Source organism: Chelonia mydas, chromosome 1 (assembly GCF_015237465.2).
Source record: "Chelonia mydas isolate rCheMyd1 chromosome 1, rCheMyd1.pri.v2, whole genome shotgun sequence".
Lineage (NCBI taxonomy): Eukaryota > Metazoa > Chordata > Testudines > Cheloniidae > Chelonia > Chelonia mydas.
In genome coordinates, this window is record NC_057849.1 from 134,088,654 (window position 1) to 134,115,418 (window position 26,765).

Consider the following 26,765-nt stretch of genomic DNA (forward strand, 5'->3'; position numbering starts at 1 on the left):
CCTCACCTTGTATGAAAATGAATGAACCTGGCAGTTATCTCTTTAATTTGGTGTTCACCATTTGCTGTGTTTAATCAAACCTCTGCTTAATGCCCACGCTTCACTAGGCTTGAAATAATTCATGCATATAAGTACTATGCAACCACCTGTACCCATCTAATTCTAGCCAAAATAATACCTCTAACCAGATTGTGTAGATTCTTATCATCATAGAATCACAGAACTGGAAGGGACTTTGAAAGGTCATCTAGTCCAGTCCCCTGCACTCATGTCAGGACTAAGTATTATCTCGACCATCCCTGAAAGGTGTTCGTCCAACCTGCTCTTAAAAATCCCCAATGATGGAGATTCCACAACCTCCCTAGGCAATTTATTCCAGTGCTTAACCACTCTGACAGTTAGGAAGTTTTTCCTAAAGTCCAACCTAAACCGCCCTTGGTGCAATTTAAGCCCATTGATTCTTGTCCTATCCTCAGAGGTTAAGAAGAACAATTTTTCTCCGTCCACCTTGTAACAACTTTTTATGTACTCGAAAACTGTTATCATGTACCCCCCCGCCCTGAGTCTTCTCTTCTCCAGGCTAAACAAACCCAATTTTTTCAACCTTCCCCCATTGGTCATGTTTTCTAGACCTTTAATAATTTTTATTGCTCTTCTCTGGATTTTCTCCAATTTGTCCACATCTTTCCTGAAATGTGGCACCCAGAACTGGACACAATAATCTGGTTGAGGCCTAATCAGCGTGGAGTAGAGCAGAAGAATTACTTCTCGTGTCTTGCTTACAACACTCCTGCTAATACATTGCAGAATGATGTTTGCTTTTTTTTGCAACAGCGTTACACTGTTGACTCATATTTAGTTTGTGATCCACTCTGACCCCCAGATCCCTTTCCGCAGTACTCCTTCCTCAGCAGTCATTTCCCATTTTGTATGTGTGCAACTGATTGTTCCTTCCGAAGTGGAATACTTTGCATTTGTTCTTATTGAATTTCATCCTATTTACTTCAGACCATTTGTCCAGTTTGTCCAGATCATGTTGAATTTTAATCCTATCCTCCAAAGCACTTGCAATCCCTCCCAGCTTTGTACCATCTGCAAACTTTATAAGTGTACTATCTATGCCATTATCTAAATCACTGATGAAGCATTATGCACCTTATCTTTCTTCTTTACTTCATGGATTGGGAATAGTGGACCAAATCTTGCATCCTCTGCACACTTGACACTCCCATTGACTTTAGTGCATGTTTTGGGTACAAAAGGAACACAAGATCAGATCTAAACATCCAACACACTTTTACAGGACACAAAGACAGTCAAGTTACAGAAGCTTATCAGAGGGTTCATGGGAGGTGGAGAAGGCATGGGAGGTGAGCCAGGGGGCCAGATTTAGTTGTTTTGCCTGGGGTTTTATGCTCTCATTGGAATTTCTGTTGCGTGAATTTTAAACTGTATGGCTTTAATAAATGAACTCTTTGGGCAGTGTCTGACTTTTTATACAATGTTTATACAGCTCCTAGCCCAACGATGTCCTGGTCCATTATTAGGGCTTCAGGGTGCCATGGTAATACAAATAATAAATAATAATAATAACAACAACAAACTAATACCAGATTTACAGCTAGAGGGAAAAAAATCTTTCGGTCAGATTTGTGAATGTCTGTCCCAAACCCAAACAGACACATTTTATCTGCATTTGACCTTTCCTGAATTTGATTTTGCGTTAGTACTGTATATTTGAACTCCAGCCTCTTTGTATGTGGAATTCACTGTTCTGTTGGTAGTATTGAGCCTAAATTTATTACTTTGTGAGAGCAATGTCTTTTCTTGGTGTCAGGGTTTGTGTTCCTCTCGAATGACATGTAGTTTTATCTGCCCACTGTCTTGCCACTTTGTGTTTTTTACACGTGTATTTCTACCTTTTCTTTCTTTTTTTTTTTTTAAAGTATAGCAGCTTTGCTTTCTATATGCCAACTGTCGGTATGGATAAAAAGCATCCCTGGAAGCATGTGTATTTGAACTGGCAGAGTGCATAACTGACATTGAGCACAAGTTATTTTTGTGTCATGGCTTTGGCATGTTGATCATCAGGAAAACTTCTCTAATGAAAGCCATCCACACTTGCCAGCTGTGCCCTTGAGGCACATGCCAGATTCTTTTATGAATGCAGCTTGATGATAAAGTGCCAATGATTGGTGGGAGAAGAATCACTATTTTAATATTTGTGAACAAGGCAACTGACCTGATCCAACTCTCAGTGAAGTCACTGGGAGTTTTTCTGTTGATTTCAATGGAATCTTACTTGGACCCAATGCTATTATCTTAAAAACAAGTGTTTCCTTCCATCCCTTTCTAAAATTAAATTTCAGTAACAAATATGTGATACCAAAATAGCGCTGAGGAAATATGGCCAATCAGTCTTGGTGACAGCTGGTAGCTGTTGGTGTGCTAACGAGATATTTGCCAGTCAGAAGTGGGTTATTTTTATCTGTCCTCTCCTTTCATTATCACATTTCCTTCTGGTTCTGAGGAACAGATCTATTTTTTTCTTTGATGCAATAGCAATGAAAGTAAAGACTAAACAAAAATTAAATCCAGGAAAACCCAGCTGGCATGCTAAATTCCTTTTTCAAACGAAAGCCTATGCAAACCAGGGCTTTATGGAAGTACCAGGGAGAGAAAAGAAAGTAAATTTGCTCTCATCTGCACTTTTGGTGTTTGCTGTTTCTGTGCCCACCAGCAGCCACAGAATGGGAAGGCAACATTTTAACTAACAAGAAGGCCCCCGATTCCTCCTCCTCATTTTTATCTAGTTAGTTAGCATCTCTGTATATGTAACATAATGGCATCTTACAAACCTAGGGCCCAGTGCAGTCATTGCATCACATCCCTAATGTGATTAAGAAGGTACAGTTTATGCCAATCAACACTTCACTCTTTATTCTGTCCAACAGTAAACAGTTGCTAGAACTGCTATGTTGAAGACAATTCACCCAGAAGGGAGATAGAAAGAGAGAGAGAGAGAGAGGGCTTTTTTTCAATGTATGCATCCTGGCAAGCTGCCACACCTCCATCTTCTTACTGAATTTATGCTGGAATAGCTGAAAGTAACCTGTAAACAGATTTAAAAAAGAAAAAAAAAGTCAAAGCTCAGAGAATCAGAGAGGAAAACAGGGAAAGAATCCAACAGCAAAACAAGAATAGAGAAAAAGAAACATGGAGAATAATGTGGTGCATGGGAAACTGACCAATGAACTAAAAAAGCTACAGTAAATTTAGCTGCATTCTGCTTGCAGGTTTAAAGTGCAGTATGATAGGAGAAACTAAAACTTTGTGAAACTAGTTGATAGTCTCAGTTCACATTCTGCAGACAGGCCTCATGCCGCAAAATTCATTACCAAAGCCGACAATGAAATTTTTGGGGCCACGTCAGCAGAGAAAGTAGAATAAATGAACGGTCATGAAAATGACCTCTATCTTACATTGTGACACAATATGGAGAAGCTTCCTCTGCACACGTTGTACCTCTGAGCCCAATCTTGCTCTTCTGGAATATTTTGGGGCTGATATGTATTTGTATATCTGACTCCGATGGGCCTTCCCAGGCAGCGGGAGGTGCACATTCACCAGGTGGCTGCTGCATTTTGCACCTACTGCCAGCCCCAAGTCTGGAGCTCTGTATAATTTAATGATCTAAATGTTTGATATACATAGACATTTCCATTATATTCGTCTACTGTGAAAACTTAAAAAAAACTTTTGTCAAAGAAATGACTCTACTTTGAAAGCTAGACCTACATATTTTACAAAGGATGATCTGTTAATGGCACCTCTTAATGCTAATGTTAATGGCCAAGACTATAACAGGGTTCAAAAAAGAACTAGATAAATTCATGGAGGATAGGTCCATCAATGGCTATTAGGCAGGATGGGCAGGGATGGTGTCCCTAGCCGCTGTTTGCCAGAAACTGGGAATGGGCGACAGGGGATGGATTACTTCATGATTACCTGTTCCGTTCATTCCCTCTGGGGCACCTGGCATTGGCCAATGTCAGAAGACAGGATACTGGGTTAGACGGACCTTTTTCTTATGTTCTCCTGTCTGATTAAATCTGACCTCACATATTTCAAGCATATATTATGTGCAGGGATCACAGCTGCCACATTGATTTTTTCATACTCGATGCACACAAGAAATCAAGTCATCATGACAAAACTTCAGATGTGTTTGAATTCTGGATGCTTTCTTTTTTGACACAGAACTTTGGGAATACAGCAGGTCAAAAAATTCTATATATTTTCTGCAAGAAAACAAACTAATTACATTTTTTTGTTTCACTTGACAGGAGAAGGAGAAAATAAGTGGGCGGAACAATTACAAAAACTCCAAACTTTTCAGTTTTTCAATGGTAAAACTACAAAATTTTAACCAACAAATTTTGTGTGAGCCTCTTCATTTTGATTAGAAAGTCATTTTTTGTCAATAATTTTACAAGGAAATATTTCAATCAGCTCTACTTAGAACACATAGGCCTCATTTTCAGATATGTTGAGCACCCCCAGCACTCACTGGGAATCTGTGAAAACCGGTCCTGGGTGTTTCAATTTGAGCACCTCAAAGTAGTAGACACACTTGATAGTTCTGGCCTCAACAACATTCATGGTGCCTGCACAAAACTGCATTCACAACAATAAGGTCATACTAAGGGGTGGTCATAAATCAGACTCTTAAAGTGTGACAGCTGCAAAGGGCTGCTATACTCTAAGATGGTTGTAATATCTTTATATTTTGCTTGAGAGATACACTTGGCAAAAAGTGAGTGCTTCAGGTATATAGTTGGGATCAGTGGTGATTGGCTGGACTAGATAAAATAATTTATAAGTTAAATATAATGAACCTGCATGGCTCAATATAACTTATTTGCTACTAGTAGTTCTCAATCAGCGTTCTGGCACTAAACACCTACTACCAATCCAATATGTTGAATCTGTGTATCACTCCTGACAGTTAATCCTGACAATATGAAGTGCACATCTTTAGATTTAGTATCGTGCTCATTTCCATCCTTTTCTGTCAAAAAGCATTAAATCTTTGCTCATCCATTCATTTTGCATGTAGAAAGACAGATGGCTGTTTTGGATCACTGTATAGCACAACAGATGTCAGAATTGAGGACCAGAGAACTCTGCCAAATTAATTAAGATTCTTCCACCGGTCTGGATTGGAAGAGTAGTGTATTACCGTTTCATAGGGTCTCTATTATAAATTTTGTCATTTTGTGAGCTTATCTTCTTTGAATTACAGATTTTCTTGTGAGTTCTTCTGGTGTGATGGTTACAGGACTTTGAAACAGAGTGTAGAGGTAATAGCCAGATACTGAATGGTGAATGAACAATCCTAAAATCAAATAGAAATAACAACTTTGGAGCATTAGTGTAGGTATACATGTGATACATAGGCATCAGCATCCAATTGGAGCAAAAGTTCTTATGGGGTCCAGCAGGCTATTTTAATTCTTCATCCATTGATTTTATATTTATTAATTAAATACCAGATTACTTATTAAACAACCATTTTTAGAGAACCTGTATTCATCAGGCTACCCACTATCACATTGGTATATACTTCTCTTTAATTGTGTCTGCATCAGTGAACATGGGATCCGATCCTGCAAGGTGCTGAGCAGATGTCACTGACTTAATGGAAGTTAAGGGTGCTCACAAGGATGAGCCCCATGCATTAGCCTTGGAATACTGTGAGAGAGGAGGGACAGGACCAATGGCTTGGTGTCTATGGATTAGATGCTATAGTGCAATGTGTCTGCTTTGTGAAACATCCTCAACAGACTGTGGTTGCAAAATCTCTCATCTGCCATCAGGAAGATTTTGGCTGAGTTTGGCTGTGAGTTAGGTTGAAAGCATAACTCATCAGTTGCACACCCATATGAAAAGAAACCTAAGGATTCGTATGGTTAGATATTGGTCCCATTAGAGAGGCTATCTAGATATAGATAAATTGATTTTTTTTTCCACTACAGTGACACAGAGAACCTTCCTTTCCAGAATTGGGCTGTCATGTCTTTTATAGATTCATAGATTATAAAACCCAGAAGGGACCATTGTGATCATCTAATCTAGCCTCCAATATAACACAAGCTATAGGGCTTCCCTGAATTAATTCCTGTTTGAGCTACAGCATATCTTCTAGAAAAACATCCAACTTGATTTAAAAACTTCCAGTGTCAGAGAATCCACCATGGCCCTTAACTTGTTCCATTGGTTAATTACCCTCACTGTTAAAAATATGCACCCTATTTCTAGTTTAAATTTGTCTAGATTCAATTTACAGCCATTGGATCATATTATATCTCTGTCTGCTAAACTGAAGAGCTCTGTATTATCAAATTTCTGTTTCCCATATAGGTACTTAAACTTTGATCAAGACATCCTTTACCATTCTCTTTGTTCAGCTAAACAGATTGAGCTCTGTAGGGAGGAGGCGTGGCCTCCCTCTGAGATTGACAAGGAGGGACCACAACCCACCGCCTGCTGGGCAGAGCCAGGAAGGCCGTGCCCCGCCTGCCGGAACTGGAAGGGCGGGACAAGAAGAGGAAATATAAAAGGCTGGCCTTGCTACTCAGTTGGGCTGGAACTACCAAGGGAGATAGATGCATCCTGCTTGCTTCTGGATCCTGAAGAGGCTTGCAGCCATACTAAGGACTGGTGAGCACTCCCAGGTCATCGGCTGATGGTGACACTGAGGAGCTGCTGGGGTTGCTCCCGGAAGACTGGCCAGAGCTGCCAGCTGACTGGGACACTGATGAGCTGTTGGGGCTGTTGCTGGCCACCTACCCTGGGGAAACTGAGGACAACTACAATGTAGAGGTACCAAACCTGGGGATTTAGGAAGTAGCCCAGAGAAACTCTACAACAGTCTGTTGAGTGTTGGCCTGTTACAAGGTGAGCATGTTATGGGCGCATCCCTGCTGACCCAGTGGTGGACCACTCTGCCACTGTAAGGTCCCTGGGCTGGGACGTGGTGGAGTCAGGAGGGCCCGTGCCCCATATCCCCTTATCTTTTGGATCAAGTAGTGGGGGAGCCTGTACTTTTGGAACAGAAATGTGCCAGTTCATTGTCTGCTGTTGCTGTCATGAAGTGCTGACTGCCTACCCTGTGAAGAATAGTGACAAAAGTGAAGTTTGAGGTGAGCACAGATTTGTTACAAGATTTTGTCCTGTGTTCAGGGAGGTGATTGACTAGACAAACATGCCTTCCTTTTCATTGCTCGCTTATTCTATCAGAGGCTTTAGTCCGTAGACTATCATCAACATACATGTGTTCTCTATAGTTCTTTGCATAAGGCAGGTATATCCACTGACCGTTATTCAGCAAACAGAATAAAAAAGTGATTGTAATAAAAGTGGTGAAGACATTGATTTTAAATAACCTTTTCTGAAGTTAATATGAGATGACTTTTCACAGAAAAGCTAGTACAATCAGCTGTTACAGGAGACACACTCAATGCCTGAATTTGTTGCCTTAATGACTCTTCGTTTAAGGATCTTGAGTGGGGAATTTAGCAGATTATCACATCAATTTGCTGAGTGGGCCATATTCTGATTTTACACTGGTTAACTCCATGGAATCAGATTGGGCAAAAGACAGCATAAATGAAATCAGAATTAGGCCCATTGTCTCAAAAAGCAGAAGTATGATAAAAATTGCTACCCTGCATAACTGTGTGAGATCTAAATCTGGTCCAAAAGTCTGAGGTGATTTTGAAGTCACACATCCCCTCTGACTGGCTGGAGATGGGGCACTGGAACAGTTTATTGGAAAGGTTGCTGAAAGCCATTGAACAAAACCATAAACCTTGCATATTATGGAAACCATTTGTTCGGTTGCTATTACTTCAAGTCAAAGGACACCTCCGGCACCTGTAGTTCCAGCACGCAAGGGGCTGGAGGAACAGAGGGTGACATTTGCTTGGAAGAACTAACACAAAGGATACTAAGGAGTCTTGAATGAAGATTAGCAAAACAGCTGTTGTGCTAGAGATAGGAAAGTGAAGCTATATCTGAGAGTCATAAGCAGCAATTTGTTTTTGTCATTACTGTGCATACTTAAGAGATTAAATATAGTATCTTTTTTCTCCCCAACAAGGAAATGACCTACTCCTCAATAGAGCTGGTTGGAAAATACTGGTACATTGAAACCAAAATTTTATGGAAAATATTTCTCAGATCCCGGATGGAATTGCTGGTGAAATGAAATTGAGCCCCCAGAATAGTCAATAACCCAATGGTTAGGGCAATCTGTGCTGAGTCAGGCAGGATAGGAACTTGAACTAGGGCCTCCCACATGAGTGCCCTACCAGGGGCACCAAAACAGGGTGGGTCAGGGGACCACCGCCCATCACTTTTAAAAGTGGGAGGTCTATGCTCTCCCAGTTTTTACCATCCATAAGGGTGGCGGGCAGGGAGCAGGGTATTGTGGGGAAGAGGTGGTGCGGGGGCAGGGCCTTGGAAGGAGGGGTGTGAGGGTGGCAGTCAGGGAGAAGAGGCAGTGCAAGGGAGTGGTCTCAGAGAAGGGGTGGCACGGGAGTCAGGGGCTCGGGGGCGGGGGAAGGGGCAGCACTGGGGGGCAGGGCCACAGTCCAGGCACCTGTGACCCTGCACTTTTAAGGGGTTTCTGCTGCTCCTGGCCCTATCCCCACTCCCCAGACTAGCGTGGGGTGCGTTTCTCTCTGGAAAATTTTTGAACCTCAATGCACAACTAGAATTTGTTAAAATGTCTCAAGTTTTCACAGGATGGGAAAAACATTTCACACCCCAGCTCTACTCCATGAGTCCAAATCATATCTGCCTGCTTGAAATTCAGCAGGACTCAGCTGCTGAGAGGGCTCAGTGTAATTTGGATACAGATTTTTAACTATAGAGTCAACTCTGGGTCAGTTTTACACTATATGAAAGGAGCTGCACATCATATCTTTGCAATATACCAGGATATTATTACGATAGTCAAGAAGCAAAGAAGCAGACACTGCTTTCATCAACACTTGGATCACCCACATTTGGCATCATAATGTAGACAGCAAATTGACCTCAATGAAGTCTGCTCATGCCAGTGATCTTTCTCATCTGCTTTCCTTTACATCCTCTGCTGCTGTATTTACATCTGCTATTGCTTATGCCATGAATAAGGCTATGACTAATACTACCGCGGTAAGTTGACCTATGCTACACAACTCCAGCTACGTGAATAACGTAACTGGAGTCGACGTACCTTAGGTAGAGTTACTGCGGAGTCTACTCCTGTCGACTTACCTTACTCTTCTCATTGAGGGTACAGTACAGGGGTCGACTGGAGAGCGATCTGCAGTCGATTTGGCGGGTCTTTAGTAGACCCGCTAAATCCACCGCTCGTGGATCGATCTCCGAGTGTGGATCCGGCTGTAGTGTAGACCTGGCCTGAGATTTGGCAGACACCGTAATGGAGTGGCTTTAGATCTTCATGTAGAAGGATAAGTAATATTAGGGCCAGAGCTTTAGTTTGTGTAAATCAACATAATTCTGTTGAAGTCAATGGAGTTCTATTGATTTACGTGCATCTGATGAAGTGAGCTGTAGCTCACGAAAGCTCATGCTCAAATAAATTGGTTAGTCTCTAAGGTGCCACAAGTACTCCTTTTCTTTTTGTGTAGTTGTAGCTGCAACAATAGGAAGCCACCACATGGAATAGCAGAGGCTGTTAAACAGTGTGGTCTGAGGGGCTTCCCTGGGACTGCTGCAAATACAGGGGCTAGAGGATTGCTTGCTTTCAGATGTGTGTGCCTGTGTGTCAGAGGCAGAAAGCCAGTACACATCAAGAGCAGTCATGAACATGGCTTGGACATGGAGCAAAGAGAGAGCTCCTTGAGGCACTAAAGGCAGGCTTGGAAATGGTGAACAAAAACTGCCTACTGCAGTTTGTTTATACTGTTTTCAGGAAATATATTCTTGGTGAATAAATAGGATTACACCGAAGAAATACCTGATTTATATACTCAGTTTCTTTTTTTGCAAAAGGAACAACCCAGCAAGGCCTCAAATATTGGTTAACTGCTCAGGCCAAAAAGGGGCAACAGTATATAATAGTGCTGCTGATGCAGAAGGCTGCCCTACACTAACTTTCTCTATCACTGTAAAGTCATATTAAGAACTGTTTTGAAGGGGGGGGAAAGCGAATGATTCAGAATAAAATCTCATTCCATCCTTCATTCAGTCTATATGCTAGTATTAGAGACTAAAACATTACTGAACAATGTCATTGTCTCTGCATTGACCCTACTAAATGATTATTCTCAAGGAAGACAAATCCATTAAGAAAGAAGACTCAAAATATACAAGTTTACAGGAAAAATTCAAGGAGTTTGTAGGGGAGCGTGGCCATCCCTCCTTGTCAATCTCAGAGGGAGGCCACACCTCCTCGCTGGCACACACCAGTGAGGGTGATCTCCCAAGAGGAATTAGCTGCTCCTAGTGTTCAGGTCCTCAGGCCAGGCAGAGCAGTTTCTACAGGTATGTTAGCAACAAGGTGGTCAGGGAAAGTGCCTTCCTTTGGCCACCTCAGGGCTAGCTTGGGCCCTGCGAGTCCTGTAGGGGCACTCCCTCCTTATGTGTCTGGGTTCCTTACAGGCCCAACAAGCTTGTGGCCCCGCTGTTGACCTCACAGGGGGTGCGTTTTCTGGGTGGGGCCTCCTTGATCCATCCCAGTAGGGGCACTCCCTTCTCAAGTGTCCCTGTCACTCACAGGGGAAACGGTCTTTAGGCCCCAGCACCGGCCTCCAGCCCCAGGTGCCTGGCCTCTAACGAGGTCCATGTGCCCTCCCACATAGCAGCCGAAGGAGTCCCACTTGCTGCTCGGTGAGCTGGGCCACTCAGGCCCTCCAGTACCAGTCCAGCGTTTTCTCCACCTTCAGTTTCTCAACTCTCAGATCAGGCAATAGTCCCACAGTCCTTGCCCTGCCCCTTGTATCAGGGGTGACCATCTATGCCTGTTTTCTACACTACGTGTAGTGAAGCGAAGACTCACTGCTGCAGCGCCTCCTGCTGGTTGTGTGGGAATTAGCTCTTTCCAGCCTCTGAGCACCCTCTGCTGGCCAGTGTCTCGCCTGCCTCAGGCCCCCATGTCTCTCCCGGACCCCGGTGTCCTTTACCTCAGGGTTCTGCCCCAGCGGTACCCTCTTACTCTGGGTTCCCCCTTCCAGGGGAATCCCCAACCCTCTAAACACACCTTCCCTCAGTGGCTACTGCCAGTCGTCAGCTAGCCCCCACTCACTGGGGCAGACTGCAGTCTGTAATGGCCACTCATCATTGGCAAGGGGTTAGGACCTGCTGCCTCTGCCTAACCCCAGGCTATATCTCTGCAGCCCAGTTTACCAGGCTGGAGCTCCCCAGCTCCGCTCTGCTCCAGGTACCTTGCTCCCAGGCAGCTAGGTCCTTCTCTCTCTACAGCTAGAGAGAGACTCCCCCAGCTCCTGGGCCCCAGCCCTCTTATCAAGGCCAGCTGGGCCCAAATTGAGCTGGCCGCACCTGTGGCTGCTTCCCCAATCACCCTAGCTTGGCTGCTTTTAAGCCCTGTTCTCCAGGAGTGGGGCAGCCATCCCACTACAGTACATACAAGATTGTTATAAGGAGGAAAGAGAAAATTGTTCTCTTTAACCTCTGCAGATAGAACACAAAGCAATAGTCTTAAATTGCAGCCAGGGCAGTTTCAGGTTGGACATTAGGAAAAGTTTCCTGTCAGGTTGGTTAAGCACTGGAATAAATTGCCTAGGGAGGTTGTGGAATCTCCATCATTGGAGATTTTTAAGAGCAGGTTAGACAAACACCTGTCAGGGATGGTCTATTATCTACTCCTGACACGAGTACGATGGGCTGGACTAGATAACCTCTTGAGGTCCCTTCCAGACCTGTGATCCTATGATTCTATGAAACTGGTCTATTGAATAAGGAGCTGTCTGCTTTCTCACCTTGTCTTAAGGATACGTTTATTTTGCTTTTCTCTTCCTTAAATTGTAAGGGAGTAAAAAATACAATGCTAACAATATAGAGGATGGATCAGATCATCCTGAATGGTAACACCTATTTGAGAAATCTATTGAAACAATCATTTTTATAAAATAAAATCTGCAATGAAGCCCCAATGAGGTAAGGAAATATTATCCTTATTTCAGACTTTCTAGCTTCCCATATCAGAGGAACATTCCAGCAGACCAGTACAAAGGCCCTAAAGGAACAGCAAGTAAATATTCTTATAACTCCTTCTGGATTAATGACAAGAAAGAAAAAATGTTGAGCCCCGAGTCCATGTTTAGAGAGAAGCTTGCTTTATCTTACATGCTTTTGCTATCCATTACTCCTGAAACACACTCCACCTCTCTTTGCTAATAATACACCGGTTTTGCACGCTGCGCTTGATTTGCTTACACTGGTTTTACACCAGTGTAATTCTATTGACTTCAACAGAGTTACTCCTGAAGCTAACAGGAGGCAAAAAAAGGCCTTCTCCTTCAAGGTGAAGAGTCATGTGGATTCTCACCCCAGTGATGAGTTGGCCCCAACAACGTCTTGGCTGTGACATCAGTGACTAGTGTCTGTGTTTGGTGTCTCTAGTGCCTAGGGAAAAGGCACAACCCAGAAGTGACCTATATACCTTGCTTTCTCCAGTTAAACCTGCAAGAATTGGGAAGCTGCCTCAAATTCCTATTCATGGAGGAGGCTCTTAAGGTCCAATCAACTGAGTCTAGGACAGAACATTCATTATGTTTGGGGTAAAGGGCCATCTCCATTGCTATGACCTCTCTCTAAAAGCAGCTTCTTCAGACCTGGCAATGGCAATGTTGAGGTATGTGACCTTGCCCACATGAAAGAGGCTCAAGACAGTCCATACCAGAAGCATCTCCGTATCAAGCACTGCTAAATGGACTCAGCAAGCTGACTTGGCTTTGTCTCCTGGCTAGACAGACAGGTCTACCACTCCCATTCCATGTCTGTTTAGGGAGCAAGGCATGGGGCTGAGACCCAATCTTCCCCCTGTAATATCTTGTTCCAGAGGGAAGTCAGCACAGGTGAGGCTGTGACATCGGCTCCCTCACAGCTGATTTCCATGGTACTGAAGAATATGGATGTTTTTCTTGTTTTTTGTGTTTCCTGTATCTCATCATCCAGATACTATTGGTCATTTGCTGTTGACATTATGGCAGCACTTAGAGGACCCTGAAGTTGAAAGCCTTATTGTGCTATGCTCTGCACATATATGTAAGAGAAAGTCCTTGCCCTGAAGAGCTTCCAATTAGAGCTGAACAGAACACTGACAAGGGGAGTGGAAATAGAGGCACAAAGAGGTGAAGTGACTTATCCAAGGCTACCCAGCAGGTCAGTGGCAGAGCATGGAATTAAACTTCAGTTTTCTGACAACACCCAGCGTGGTGCCCTAGCCACTAGGCCACACTGTCTCCTCTGATTGGTGTTCTACACATCCTTCCTACAGACAAATGAGGTCAGCCTGACATTCATATTTAAATAGTCCTTTTATCTAAACTACCGGATCACTTTTCACACCAAGTCAAAAATACTGGATATGCTTAATAGCAAAGGACACACTGTCAGAAAAATTAGATGCTGTGTTAAAAGCAAAGAAGAGCTCCTCTGTTGTACCAGCCAGACCTGTGAACTGACATGCCGCTCTTCTGCAAGAAGAGTGCAGTCAAGTTATTATGGTACTTGCAATTTCAAAGGAAGCTTCAAAACAAGTTTTTTCATTGAGCTCTTTCATAGGTCTGAGAAATGCTTGAAGTACTTGGTCAAAAGTGTCCTATATAATTTGTGAGGCATTCTGTCAAAAGGAAAGAGAAAACATGTCAATATTGTCTATTCATTGGTAACTTAACCCTTGATTTATTTCATGAATATTTAAAAAGTGGCTGATATAAATACTCTTCCCTCCCCACATTTGTGCGTGTGTGTGTATATATATAATCTCCAGGGCAAGATCATGACCTATCTGGGAGAAAACCCTTGGAAAGGCCAGCAGACTTCACAAGTTTCAAATGTGGAGTTAACTTGGAATCATCCCATCAAAAAATGTCCATACTTGTCCCTTTGCAGTGTTCAACGGGCCCATGGAAATCTGTGGGGGAAATTCCAGAAGTCTCAAGGCATTCACTGAGGGCAGACACATGTCTCTGGAGTACTCCCACACCAAAATGAAGTCCTTAGCTCCTGGAAGCAAGCCATGAAAACAGGCAAGGTTTACCTGTTTAATAAGGTCAGCATTAATTTCCACTGGTATTTACCCATATGTGTGAAGAAATATGACTCCACAGAGCACCCATCCAGATTAGCTCTTCCCCACTTTGAGCCACTTCTTTCTTTTCCCCCATTCCTCTTGCCCAGAGGCCCAATACACAGAGACCACAAGCAGAAGTTTCCACAGAATCAGAAGAAAGGGAATGATGCCACTTAACCCCTTTCTGATACAAATCCCAGGCTATTTCTATAGGTGTTCATCCTTTTCCTATGGGAACAGAGGAAAGAGATGGTCTGTTCCCAATAGTTTTCCAATTAGGCTCCATCAGGACTTAATTTTGTTTGACACCAAGTTAATTCCCTTCTCAGTTTCTCTCAGTGCATCTTGTCTTCTCTGTGTCACATCTCTTGCACTGTAAGCTGTTCACTGCTGATCTCATATTCATTTAGGCTGAAATCTTGACTCCACTGAAGTTAATAGTAAAACTCCCAATGACATTAATGGAGCCAGAATTTTACCCTTTGTGTCCAGTACAGCACCACATACATTTTACCTGCTTACTGAATAACGGTAACTATATTCATCAAATTGTCCAGTTTAACACACAACAATAATACACCAGTATTTTTATGATTGGTGGCTCTTTAAATCATACATCAGATTCTGAGGCTCTGGAATGTATTAATGTGTAACAAATCTCTTCATTTGTGAGGCAACAAAGTACGTAACCCATTTATTAATTTATTCTCCAAATAGGATGAGAGACAAAATTCAAGGTTGTCCTGTAGGCAACTAATGTTGAGGTTAGAGAAAGTTAGTAATGCAAGTAGGATATTATTCTGCCATGCTTCTCCTTGTGGTTGGAATACCTTTGATCACATCATAAAGCAAGATCCTTGAAGATCAGAGGTCTTTATTGCTAGGCTTCTTATCAAATTAGGATGGAGCCTAAGCATACAAAAGTTGGCATGAATGAATAAAGAAATCATTCTAAAACCTTAGACAACAGCCTCTCATGATTCTGTGAATTCTAGGAGGGAAGAACTTTGACAAGAGTAAGTCAAGTTGGTACAAAGGCACATAGGAAAAAAAAACCCACAAAACCAACATCTGCCCTTGTCCCTAACTCAAGCTATGTCTATACTACGCACCTTTTAGTGACACAGCTGTGCTGCTACAGCCGTGCCTCTAAACGCGCAGTGTAGCTGCTGTTTGTCCGCAGGAGAGCGCTCTCCCGCCAACAAAAAACTTCCACCCCCAACAAGCAGCTGTAGCTTTGTCGGCAGGAGAGCTCTCCTGATGACAAAGCACTGTTCACACCGGTGCTTTCTGTTGGCCAAATTTTTGTCATTCGGGGGGTGTGTGTGAGTGAGTGGTGGGGTTGTTGTTGTTGTTTGTTTGTTTTTTTTCCACACCCCTGAACGACAAAAGTTTGGCCGGAGAACATCCAGTGTAGACAAAGCCTCAGTGTCACTTAAGAGTCAGTGGTACACTACAGGTTTTGTATGGATAATTTATATTGTCAAACACTTGTCGGATGTTTGCAGTATATGAATGGTCAAATATTCTCAGGTAAGTTAGGAGATAGAAAATTCATGTGGATCCCACAAAGGAGACTAGGAAACTTCATGTGTTTGGATATGTGAAGTTTCTGCCTGATTATTCTTTTGGATGGACTGGAAGGGTTTGCCCTTCTGCAGAAATGTTAAGGTGGTTAAACCCTGAAACCTCTAGATCTGTTGGAGGCTCAGCCATCTGTGAAGCAGCTCTGTTACTCTATGCTTCTACCTGGTTACCCTCTTCTCCCTCAATGCCATCCCACAGTGCACCCTAACTGTTACACCCCCAAGCCCCTTTACTGTTCCTATGTTTGCTGAGAGACATAGGGAACTGTGATGGATTAATATTGACAGGTTGTGACTGAATGAACCACTGTATTTGCACCTTACACACCATTGTAACAATCTTTGTACAAAATATGCCTTGTGAGGTATCATTTCAAAACTAATAACTCACTGGTCAATAACGTCATGATGAAATGTGTGTTGCAAAATTATATGTAAAGTTATAAACACAAGCTGAAATTAGAACTGAAATGTGTTTGCCAGACAGGTCTCAAAGACAAAGGACAAGCTGTCACTTCTAAGTAGGTGTCCTCAAAGCTGATGGACAATCACCTATCAAGTGGCCATTCTTTAGCGAGGAATGGGGGCAGGAACAAACAGTTCTGCATCTTAGCAAACAACAGCATGGAATCTTTCTCCAGCAGTCTCCTTGTCTCCAGCCTCCTGGCAGGAATTTATGAATGTATAGTAAGGGCAAATTCAGTGTTGATTTACACCCCAGGCAACTCAGATGACCTCCATGCGTGATCCAGGGCAAAGTTTGGTGGTTGTTCTGAGGATAGCAGTACTGAATATCAGACAGTATTATTTTGCTGATCTACACAAGACTATGCAGTTTCTGTAAGGCAGGCACCTACTATTTCTATGTCCAAGACTCTCACCCATGGAAATGAACCCTTTTCCGCTTACAAGGGGGTTAAATATTAATGTGATTAAATTGCTTATAAAATATAAGTTGACTAGCATTAATTATAAGCCACAGTTCAAACTGCTGCTGCGAATGTAATAGTATAAACTATTTGGACTCATGGCTCATATTCAGATTTTTAATTATTCTACAACCACTAATTTGGTCTACAGAACTCGGTGCACTGGATACTAAGGAGCTGCTCTTGCGAATGACTCCTTGAATGGTTTCTAATTAGAAAAATCTTTTACATTAAAATAGTCTGTGTCTCTCAAGGATTCATCTCTCTCTCCCACCTTGCTTATTTCTTACCTGTAGTCCATAATGTGTTATTTATGACATAATTATTCCCTAAGAGATGTAGCACAGCACTTGCAACCCAGGGGGCGGGGAAAGATGGCTTTAAATCCCCTCTGTACCTTCCTGATCCCAGGATGCCCCTAGCCCTTGGCCCAATTTCGATAGCCCAAAGAGATCTCTCAAAATTACAGCATATTCCTCAGTCTGCCATGGCCCTGCCCCTGATATGCCTCTCTTGCCTCCAGTTCTGTCCCCTGTATGATCCTATGCCAGGGCTACAAGGGGGTCCTCAGAGGGCAGCTTTCTGGGTGTCTTCTGCAGTTTCTGCACCAGAGGAATCCTCCCCTGGACAGATCTGGGGCTTTCAAGAGTTTTAATACCCCTCCAGCCCATTTACTCAGCTTAAAAGGGCTGGAGTGGGTCTGAGGATTATGGACTTCAGATGGGGCATGGGAAGTAGCAACAAAGTAATTTTTTAAAAACTAAAATTCTCTTGCTCTGAAAATGTTCTTGTTGATAGATAATAAGGAAAGAGATATGTAGAAATTCCTATTTATTGATATATGCCATCATGTGCCAGCAATGCCCCTCTGCCATGTACATTGGTCAAACTGGACAGTCTCTACGTAAAAGAATAAATGGACACAACTCAGATGTCAAGAATTATAACATTCATAAACCAGTCAGAGAACACTTCAGTCTCTCTGGTCACTCGATTTCTGATCTAAAAGTGACTATTCTTCAACAAAAAATCTTTGAAAACAGACTCCAACGAGAGACTGCTGAATTGGAATTAATTTGCAAATTGGATACAATTAACTTAGGCTTGAATAGAGACTGGGAGTGGTTGAGTCATTAAACAAAGTAAAACTATTTCCCCTTGTTTATTCCTCCTCCTGAACTGTTCCTCAGACGTTCTTGTTAACTCCTGGAAATGTGCTGGAAATGGCCCACCTTGATTATCACTTCAAAAGGTTTGCTCTTCCCTCCCATCCCACTCTCCTGCTGGTAATAGCTCATCTTAAGTGATCACTCTCCTTACAATGTGTATGGTAAACATCCATTTTTGCATGGTCTGTGTGTATATAAATCTCCTCACTGTATTTTCCATTTTATGCATCCAATGAAGTGAGCTGTAGCTCACGAAAGCTTATGCTCAAATAAATTGGTTAGTCTCTAAGGTGCCACAAGTACTCCTTTTCTTTTTGTGAATACAGACTAACACGGCTGCTACTCTGAAACCTATTTATACAGAGGCTCTTTTGGGCAGTGGGAGGGTAAGAAGAAGCCCAAATTTCCCCCACATGTGGTCCTATCCTCAAAAGCCCTGTATTGCTTCTCCTTCCATGAGCCAGAGAAGATCACTGAGTGGCATTCCATCCCTCCAGCTAGAAGCTGCACATACCGCAGGGTTTCCCAGGCCTACCAGTCCAGAACAGCTCCGACTCAAACTCTGCTAACATGTGTCAATGTGTTGCACTGCCACGAGGGAATTGGCAGCTTCACGTAAGCTATCACCACCAGGTGCTTTTAAATATTGATTCTCCTCCCCCCGCCCCGCCCCCTCTTCTTTATTTTCAGGCAACTCCAGCAGTGCCTGGGACAATTTGTGTAGTGGGGGTACTGAGAGCCATTGATTCAAACTGTAAAGCCTGTATTTAATGGAAACCACTTTAGCACCCCTAGTTCTAGCACCTATGGGCAACTCCTCCCCCCCCACCCCCAGAAAACCCCCCACACATCAGGAGTCTCTCTACATTCACTTATTTATCATTCTTGCTCCTGAGTTGTTAAAGATGACTCCACAAATCTGATCTTCCACAGACATGAAACAGGTCACGGAATGCATCTGGGAGTACTTCACCTAGCCGAGTTCAATCAGGATGTTTTATTCATATCTAGTCTATGAGAAGGGTGATTAGCCAAGCTTTGCAGTGCATTAAAAAGAAAAGCTGTAAAAATATACATAGGTCTACGCAGGCTACATTGGCTGTAGCTACTTTGTATTTTTCCAGACTCTGGCTAATATGAACGACTGTGACTGAAGTCAGAACTAGTGATACTCTTGAAGTCTCTTTGAAACAGGGAGACTGGTGACAACCAGAGACAGAGTCCTCACACATAACAAAAAAGTCTAAAGAGAATAGGGCAGGAGTGCCCACAGTTGCCTAAAGGTATTAAATTTAAATGAAGTGTAAATAAAGTTAAATGTAAAGGATTAAAAAAGGTCAAGAACTGTCAAAGCAATATGGGCAATTCAACAGCAATGTTCAGGCAGCGTCAGTCTCCAAAGACATCTATTAGGATCAGGAAACGAGAAAAAATCCACACCGGTGACATGGCTGTTTTTCTTCTTCTCTCTGGCTTTCAACATTGATTCCTGCTATACATGGCTGAGTTTTCTTGGTTTCTCTGGCAAACTTGCATTGAAAGAGAAGTCAGACTTCTGGGAAACTCACTCTTTCAGGACCTTCTTTCACAAACCGGGTAGAATTAGTGGGGGAAGCAAAAGTGGATGGGAATCTGGGAGGCAGTGACCATGAGTTGGTTGAGTTCAGGATCCTGACGCAGGGAAGAAAGGTAAGCAGCAGGATACGGACCCTGGACTTCAGGAAAGCAGACTTCGACTCCCTCAGGGAACAGATGGCCAGGATCCCCTGGGGGACTAACATGAAGGGGAAGGGAGTCCAGGAGAGCTGGCTGTATTTCAAGGAATCCCTGTTGAGGTTACAGGGACAAACCATCCCGATGAGTCGAAAGAATAGTAAATATGGCAGGCGACCAGCTTGGCTTAATGGTGAAATCCTAGCGGATCTTAAACATAAAAAAGAAGCTTACAAGAAGTGGAAGGTTGGACATATGACCAGGGAAGAGTATAAAAATATTGCTCGGGCATGTAGGAAAGATATCAGGAGGGCCAAATCGCACCTGGAGTTGCAGCTAGCAAGAGATGTCAAGAGTAACAAGAAGGGTTTCTTCAGGTATGTTGGCAACAAGAAGAAAGCCAAGGAAAGTGTGGGCCCCTTACTGAATGAGGGAGGCAACCTAGTGACAGAGGATGTGGAAAAAGCTAATGTACTCAATGCTTTTTTTGCCTCTGTTTTCACTAACAAGGTCAGCTCCCAGACTGCTGCGCTGGGCATCACAAAATGGGGAAGAGATGGCCAGCCCTCTGTGGAGATAGAGGTGGTTAGGGACTATTTAGAAAAGCTGGACGTGCACAAGTCCATGGGGCCGGACGAGTTGCATCCGAGAGTGCTGAAGGAATTGGCGGCTGTGATTGCAGAGCCCTTGGCCATTATCTTTGAAAACTCGTGGCGAACAGGGGAAGTCCCGGATGACTGGAAAAAGGCTAATGTAGTGCCAATCTTTAAAAAAGGGAAGAAGGAGGATCCTGGGAACTACAGGCCAGTCAGCCTCACCTCAGTCCCTGGAAAAATCATGGAGCAGGTCCTCAAAGAATCAATCCTGAAGCACTTACATGAGAGGAAAGTGATCAGGAACAGTCAGCATGGATTCACCAAGGGAAGGTCATGCCTGACTAATCTAATCGCCTTTTATGATGAGATTACTGGTTCTGTGGATGAAGGGAAAGCAGTGGATGTATTGTTTCTTGACTTTAGCAAAGCTTTTGACACGGTCTCCCACAGTATTCTTGTCAGCAAGTTAAGGAAGTATGGGCTGGATGAATGCACTATAAGGTGGGTAGAAAGCTGGCTAGATTGTCGGGCTCAACGGGTAGTGATAAATGGCTCCATGTCTAGTTGGCAGCCGGTGTCAAGTGGAGTGCCCCAGGGGTCAGCCCTGGGGCCGGTTTTGTTCAATATCTTCATAAATGATCTGGAGGATGGTGTGGATTGCACTCTCAGCAAATTTGCGGATGATACTAAACTGGGAGGAGTGGTAGATACGCTGGAGGGGAGGGATAGGATACAGAAGGACCTAGACAAATTGGAGGTTTGGGCCAAAAGAAATCTGATGAGGTTCAATAAGGATAAGTGCAGGGTCCTACACTTAGGATGGAAGAATCCAATGCACCGCTACAGACTAGGGACCGAATGGCTAGGCAGCAGTTCTGCGGAAAAGGACCTAGGGGTGACAGTGGACGAGAAGCTGGATATGAGTCAGCAGTGTGCCCTTGTTGCCAAGAAGGCCAATGGCATTTTGGGATGTATAAGTAGGGGCATAGCAAGCAGATCGAGGGACGTGATCGTTCCCCTCTATTCGACACTGGTGAGGCCTCATCTGGAGTACTGTGTCCAGTTTTGGGCCCCACACTACAAGAAGGATGTGGATAAATTGGAGAGAGTCCAGCGAAGGGCAACAAAAATGATTAGGGGTCTAGAGCACATGACTTATGAGGAGAGGCTGAGGGAGCTGGGATTGTTTAGTCTGCAGAAGAGAAGAATGAGGGGGGATTTGATAGCTGCTTTCAACTACCTGAAAGGGGGTTCCAAAGAGGATGGCTCTAGACTGTTCTCAATGGTAGCAGATGACAGAACGAGGAGTAATGGTCTCAAGTTGCAATGGGGGAGGTTTAGATTGGATATTAGGAAAAACTTTTTCACTAAGAGGGTGGTGAAACACTGGAATGCGTTACCTAAGGAGGTGGTAGAATCTCCTTCCTTAGAGGTTTTTAAGGTCAGGCTTGACAAAGCCCTGGCTGGGATGATTTAACTGGGAATTGGTCCTGCTTCGAGCAGGGGGTTGGACTAGATGACCTTCTGGGGTCCCTTCCAACCCTGATATTCTATGATTCTATGATTCTATGACCTGATCCTGTGAGGAGTTGCATGCTTCCTGGAAGTGTGCTCCTGAATGGGAGTCGTGGGTGTTCCACACCTAGTATGATCAGGCTCCATGTGCCTTTGGAATGGAAAATCCTAACAGGGACACTAAGCAGGGGGCAAATTTTCAGCACAGGGAATTAGCAACACTTCTCTAGCTGAATGGTAGTTATCACCCAGCCAGTTCTCAGCATACAGTACTGAGCTTTTGCCTGGAGTTAGCTCAGCAGTACAGACAGCCTGAAAAGAAGCAAGAGAAGACAAATTAGACGAAGGCTTACATTTCCTCCTTAACCCATAACACACTCAGGGCCAGATTCTAATCCAACTGTAAACTCAGTCTGGATTAACCGCACAGACTGCTGAGATGGGAGTTTGATTTTTGGAAAGGAATTGTGAGCATGGGTCAGACAACTGGGTGGATATTGGCAGCAGCCTGTTTTAAGACCTTGTTTCTCAAGGTTTGGGAGAATGGAGGAACATATATTCCCTTAAAGTTTTGTATCACAGCAAAAAAAATTAATTATAATAATAAGTACATCAGAAGCAGGAAGCCTGCCAAACAATCAGAGGGGCCATGGGACAACTGAGGAGCTGAAGGAGCACTCAAGGAAGATAAACCCATTGCGGAGAAGCTAAATGAATTCCTTGCATTGGTCTTCACAGCTGAGGATGTGAGGTAGATTCCTACACCTGAACCATTCTTTTTAGGTGGCAAATCTGAGGAACTGTCAGTAGAGGAGGTTTTGGAATAAACTGATAAACAGTAATAAGCCAACAAGACAGCTGGTATTCAGCTAAGAGTTCTGAAGGAACTGGTATATGAAATTCTAGAATTACTAACTGTGGTATGTTTCAGAGTAGCAGCCGTGTTAGTCTGTATTCGCAAAAAGAAAAGGAGTACTTGTGGCACCTTAGAGACTAACAATTTTAATTGAGCATAAGCTTTCATGAGCTAGAGCTCACGTCATCCACTGAACGCATCTGATGAAGTGAGCTGTAGCTCACGAAAGCTTATGCTCAAATAAATTTCTTAGTCTCTAACGTGCCACAAGTACTCCTTTTCTAACTGTGGTACGTAGATCTATTCTTTAAATCAGCCTCTGTGCCATATGACTGGCAAATAGCTAATATAATTCTTCAGTTATAAGGACATGGAAGCCGCCCCACACAGTGGAAATGTACAAGATCTGCTGTTTGGGTGGTGATTGTGGAGTGCATATGCCTTCTCCGCAAACGAGTGGCTGAGCTGGGCTCTGTTCCAGGCCTCCAGTAAGTGACATGGAGTCATTAGAGTCATGGTAATGGCCATCATGTCCACAGTTATGCAGATCCAGTGACCACAATCCCCTGGGTGAGTAGGAGGGGTCATTGCCCTATTCCAGCCCAGAGGCTGAAACCGTTAGTTGCAGTTGTTTTCTGGTATCTCCCAGTCTGCAAGTAGTTTCCTATACAAAATGTGTTGTGTTTGGTTGTGTTTTTTTTTTTTTTTTTTTTTTTTGGGGGGGGGGGGGGGTTGTGCAGGGTGCACAGAGCAGGAGGGGATGAATTTCACTCTTGCTGTGTAAGTTGATGAGGCCTCAGAAAGGTGGTCTGGTGTTTGAGTATTAAGAATCTGGGCTCCAATCTAATAATTAATTAAATAACAAATTAGAGTTTCAAAGAAATGCCAGTGGCAACATTTGAGGCAGCTGTGGGGACTAGACTGAAGAACATGGTCAGAATGAACATTAGGAGCATGCTCAGATCTATCTCTATTCATGGACTAGAGAACTTGAAGCACAATGTTTTTTAAAAGGCACAGGGAGATTTTTCTAAAGGCATTTTTTATTTGTAAAATAATAAAATGCAAGTCATTTTGCTGAAGCCTATTACATTTCCTGGAAAAAAAGAGCAAAACAGTAATGATGCCCTTCCTCGTTATAAACTGGGGGGGGGGGGAGGGGGAAGTCTGATCTCCAATATTTTCTTGCACAGCAACTCTACTAGTTCAAGGTAAAGTCAATGAACCATAATCTTGATATTTGGACTAGGGAGAAGAAAATACACTCTTCACTGAGAAGCAAACTGTGATGGACAAGGGGAAATCTGATTTCCTTTTAGCAAGCAATACTCTATTGATCAAACACAGGATATTTGATCTGCCGTAAATGGCCACTGGTTGGCAGGAAATAAGAAAAATGTGGAACATGTGAGGAACCATTGTGATAGAAAATGACAAGCAGCAGGAGTCTTGAGTACAGATTGCACTGAAGAGGGAAACATGGATGTGGTTTAACTGAATCTCATGTTAATTTAGGTTATGTATTCTCATGGCACAAAAACTGATTAAATATATTTATTTCTGTCCTTGCAAAGAAAGAAGAGTTTACACTGAAAATTAATTCCAAGAGGACTTACCTCCAGGGTAATGATTGATGTTCCAGTAAATAACATTACTATCGTTACTTTTTTCACAGATTGCACTCTTCCATCAAGTACTATATTGTTTATCTTCACTTGGTGTTGGGGAAAGCTACCAAAGAATTTGCCATTAACTTTTCATAGAAAAAACACTTTTTGTTTTTGTAGTCCTTCAATTTTATTGTGTTGCAAAAATCAACAAAATGGCTTTTGCATGAAAACCATGTTGACCATGCATACTCTGCCTGTCAGCTTTCAAATTTCAAAGTCCCATTTCTGAGAGAAATGGTTTCTAAACATCTGTTTCTTTACAATGACTCTAGCTTCCAGCATCACGTCTGATCTTTATGTATCCTTTACTCCTATTTCTCTTCAAACTGGATGATCATGTAAGGATAATTAAATGAACTGATGATGTTAGGGGAACTCTACTGAGATCAAGCCAATTGTCAAATAAATAGAGGGTGAAACCTCCACTGAAGTCCATAGCAAAGCTCCCCATTGAGTTCAATGGAACTAGGATTTTACCCAAAGATTTGAAAGGTTACCTTCAGCAGCAGCGCCACCTAATCTCAGGCAAAGTTGTAGCCATTGTTCCCCCTCCCTTCAAACATTCTAGTCCATCCCTTTTGGGCTATACAGAAAGAAAAGTCCAATAACAGATGTCTTTTGGTGCCCATAAGGTTTTGGGGATTCTCTCCTTAGCTCTGGGGCTTGGGGTCTGGACCCTTGTGTATTCAGGATCTTCCTCAGCTGGATCCCCATAAAGACATCAACTCCTATTGTCCCTTCAGTGCAGCTGAAGGCACACCTGCTCCACCGGGCTCTAATCCAGGGCCCAATGGTAGGCGGCTAAGTTCTGCACATTGGGGTGCTAAATAGCTGATTCCTTGGATCACTTCTTGTCTGAGTTCCCCTTTTTTTCCCTCACAGGTAAATTAAAGAGCTGAACTGAAAACAAAGTTGCTGACCTTCCCAAACAGTCACCAGCTCTCCTTTGCAGGCTTGTCCAGATCAGTGTGGCCAAGTGTCAGGCAACCAGAGCTCCTTTATTTCCACAGAGACCTGTTCCCGCCCACTGCTTACCTCCTTCTGAGCTGCTCTGTTTCCCTTCTTAAATTCTGCCTCCAGCTTGTGCAGGCTTTGCATGTGTGACTGGGTGGGGCTCCCGGGGCCCAGAGTTGCTCCTTAACCCCTTGTTCTCCATTGTGGAGTCTGTATGCTCCATCACATAGCATCGTCTTTAAGAATGTCGAAAAAGAAAGACCGGACTAATCAAGAGCTTTTCTAGCCTTTGCCTGGAAAGAGCCAGTCCTCTTAGAGTATGTCTACCGTGCAAAAACCACCCATAGCAGTGAGTCTGAGCCCGGATCTGCAGACTTGGGCTTTCAGAGCTCACACTGTGCAATGTGGACAGTCCTGCTTGGCCTGTGAAACCCAGTGAAGGCATAGGTCTAAAAAAACCCCAAACCAAATGGTCCAACTAACTCCTGCCAGCTAGAGCCATGAGGCTGGCTTGCATCCTGAGACTACTGAGTCAAGATAATGTAGAAGTTAGCATTTTCTAAAGTGACTGTGTGGTTTAGAAGCCAAAATCCAATGTTCAAACGTGAATTAGGCTTTAGGGAAAGATTTTAAAGGTGTTTAGATGCCTAAAGACAAATAGCCACCTACTGGGATATTAAATAAATCTTAGGTGCCTATCTGCATCTTTAGGCACCTAAAAATCTGGCTCTTGGGGAAACTGGCCCAGTCTCATTGAAAATCAATAGAACGTAGGTTCTGAAGTGCTTAAGTCACTTCTGAAAATGGAACATATGCTCTAAGTCACTTAAGTACTTATGAAAAATTTCCCCTAAATGCCTTGTGCTCTACAAGGGCAGAGAAACGCTACAAATGCTTTCAGGGTCAATCAACTGCTAATCAGTGGTCTGGGGCCAGTGATCACAATGAAAAATATTTGAACCCAGAGTCCCAGAACCGCCACGCTTCAGGATCACTTGCCAACCCCCACTGCTGGCTCTCAGGCTAGATGTCTTCTTGCTATTGCAAGGGATGGGGGTGATGGAAGGTAGTTGGCTTAATGCACTGGAGAGGAGGCATGTCCATTGTTGCCTTTGTTAGCTGTGTTGGATCCTGTCCAATGCCTCAGCCAGTTCTCCTCCACTATGCCAGGTATAACAATAGCTAGACCCAAATTGTGGCAGAGCAGTGCAATGATGAAAGCTGTGATTTTTTTTAAACTGACTTCAAGTTCTCCTCTGTAAGAGAGATTGCAGCAAAGCTTCACACACACTTCACCCTTTAAATCTCATATTCATTATAGCATTAGGTCTACAGTCAAATGCTGAAAGGTTAAAGTGATTGATGAAGGAGGTGATTATGTATTCAGGTTTTCGGGGAAAATCAGACTCCAAGATCTGAGGATGCATTAACCTTTGAGGTCTTTA

General features: G+C 43.3%; 1 long non-coding RNA gene across 2 annotated transcripts; it reads right to left on the minus strand.

The window, feature by feature from the left end:
* Positions 1 to 18,950: 18,950 nt before the first annotated feature.
* LOC122464019 lies at positions 18,951 to 25,405 on the minus strand. 2 transcript variants are annotated; one of them, XR_006287851.1, is made up of 3 exons: positions 25,287 to 25,405; positions 21,899 to 22,152; positions 18,951 to 19,595 (listed from the first exon to the last, which is right to left on the minus strand). It is a non-coding gene; the product is annotated as an uncharacterized LOC122464019 (long non-coding RNA). The 2 variants fall into 2 exon arrangements; XR_006287852.1 differs by lacking the exon at positions 25,287 to 25,405 and adding an exon at positions 24,313 to 24,753.
* Positions 25,406 to 26,765: the final 1,360 nt, after the last annotated feature.